The sequence below is a fragment of the Pinus tabuliformis genome, chromosome 5_2, assembly GCF_031772625.1.
Source record: "Pinus tabuliformis cultivar Carrire ecotype Pingquan chromosome 5_2, CPIR1, whole genome shotgun sequence".
Lineage (NCBI taxonomy): Eukaryota > Viridiplantae > Streptophyta > Pinopsida > Pinales > Pinaceae > Pinus > Pinus tabuliformis.
The window spans coordinates 662,485,937-662,488,733 of NC_142306.1; positions in this window are offsets into that span (position 1 = coordinate 662,485,937).

A 2,797-nucleotide genomic window follows, 5' to 3' on the forward strand; every position below is an offset into this window, starting at 1 on the left:
GTCAGAATAGTACCTAATAGGGCAAGGCCAAGAGGAGGAAGTTGTTGCCGAGGGTTTCTGGCCGAGAAACTCGGATCAGTGGTGCGGTTGCACAAATGATTAGAGTAGGGGGCATCTAAACATCGGTAGAAGGATTTCCACGAGGGAAATTGAGAATCAATGGGATTCAGATTGAGAAAATCTAGGAGGGAAGTAGAAGAGCATCATGGCACTACAAAGAGTAAGAGGCTAGGACAGACTGGACAGAGCATCAAACTTCGCAGTCTAGAAGGCCAGAATATTATCTGTACTTGACAGAAATTGTGTCAAGAATGTCGCCTTAAAGACGATAGCTATCCTAGTCGACCCAAATGATAACGAAAAGTATGAGGAGGCAATGGCAAGGGCCAAGAGCATCATCCTTGATGGGGTCAAGGACCATGTAGTACCACACATTGCCGAGAAGGAAATGACATATAAGATGTGGGAGGCCCTTAAGAAATTGTACCAGCATACTTTTGTGTAGAGAAGAATGTTACTAGAAAATTAGCTGAGGTCGTATCAGATGAAGAAGGGAGAACCTTTCGACACCTTCCTCGAAGGACTGAATGAGATCCGAGATCAATTGACTGCTATAGAAGTCATATTGGATCAAGAATTAATGGTGAGGACAACCCTGAATGTTGTCTCAAAAGACTGGGAGGTATTTGTCTAGAGTATACTGGGCAGAGGGACACTTCCACCTTGGGATGAGATGTGGGCGGCTCTTCGCCAAGAAGAGATCAAATGACAGTTAAAGGTGGGAAGCAGTAGTAAGGGGATCAAAGTCAAGCAGGAGGAGGAAGATGTTGCCCTAGCATGTGAGGGAAAGCAAGAAAAATGGAAGAAGAAGGATATCTCCAAGATCAAGTGCTTCCACTGTGGGGAGCTGGGTCATTATTCAACCTAGTGTCCAAGGATGAAGAGTAAGGGAGAGTCTTTCAAGACTAAGGCAGGTCCAGCAAGGGCAGAGAAAGAAGTGTTGACAGACGATGACTATGCCATGAGTGCACATGCACCACTTGAGCGGAAGTGGGGAGACATCGAGCTATAGTCAAGTAGACTACAGGCGATGAGGGGTAGGATCCTTGAGATACCTAACCTCTTGGATTAGACCTTTCTATGAGTACCCTGAAGAGGAGTAGTAGGATTGGATGAGTCGGGTAGAGATGGATGCGGATGGAGCAGCAGAGAGAGCTACAGTGGAGGATTCCCAGGAAAGCATGAGGTTAGTAGGTTGTAGTAATGCAGAGGCACCAGAGTGTTGCACCAGGGTAGGATGGCACAGAGAGGTGTGAAACAGTGTGAGATATAGAGAGTTGTTGCAACAGCGCAGAGGTCAAAGAAGGAGCACTTGTCAGCGGTAGAGAGAGCTTCAGCATCAAGAGGGTCTCTAGCCCAACAGAGAGGTTAGAGTTGGGAGATCAATTATTTACTTCTCAGTAACTTAGTTGCAGTGCAGCAGTGGGCAGTAGGATGCAGCATGATGAGAGGAGTTGCAATGTAGATGCAGTGTTGGGAGAAAGGACCAACAACAACATGGATGTAGAGGGAACTATCGTACAAATGCAACAGTGGTAGTGGTAGAGCCATGGGTAGCAGTACAGGATGTAGCAGTGCAGAGGATGATGGGCAGCAGGCCTAGCATCAGCACAAGGACCGATGTCGGATGATCAGGGTGATACTCAGTGATGAGTATTACTATAGCACACTCCTCGCTAAGAGGGAGTGTTGATCTGGGGTAGCATCGGATGTGCTCTAGCCACGAAATTTGGTGGAGCGGTTGGGGCACATGAATATCCAATACCCAGAAAGGGTTTGGGTAGATTCTAAATAGTTAGAGAGATATTAAAATAATTAATATTTTTAATGGAGTCCCTAAGTCTAAACTTAGGGAAAATAAAATATTAATATGAATTAATATAAAACCGTGTTAGAATGGTCCAAAAGACATGGATCAAGATAGATCTAATCTTAGCTGTTTATTAGCAACTTAATCTTGACCGTTGATATGTCAGCGAGAAAAGTATAAGAGGGGGCTTGAGGGTCACTTGGAGAATACACCAGAGTGATCAGTCATTCTATTCTCTAGATCAGGGTTTGCAAAGAGAGATAGAATCAGTGATTGGAGTTTTAGCTGAGGCATTAAGTACAAAGAGACGAAGAGGTAGAGATAGTGCCAGGAGAGCAGCACAGGATCCAGAGAGAGTGATGCAGTAGCAGCCAGGGCTCATGCAGAGCCACACAGAGGCAACCGTGAGTTGTGTAGTGCTTCAGAGAGGCCAACATTATTGATGCAGAGGAACAGAAGGCTGACGTAGGGCCTCCTGAGGCTGACACAGACCCATTCAGGGTGACGTAGGGCTAGCATTGGGAAGAGAGAGGTTGACGTAGTCCATAAAGGAAGATGCTGGGGTTTATGGGGAAAATTAGAGCTAAGGAGATGTTGGAAGGTTTATCTGGGGTTTCAACCGGGACATTTGTCTCAAACTGGGAGTTATTACTGCCAAGGAAATTCTCTCTTGGGTAAGCCAAATTTGGCACCCAGATTGTACTCTGAAATTGCTTAATAAGAAAACCCTCAGATAGTTGCACCTGTTTCCCCCATTAGATTTTTCCAGGGACGTTGGTCTAAAATAATGGTGTCATTTGGTGTGATTGTTTTTGTTTCCTTCAATTGTTGATCTGTAATATGTTGAGCATTCACTAGTGTTTATTTTTAGTATTTACATTGTAAATAACTTGTTAAGTAACAGAACAAGTAGGTAGGAATAAATCA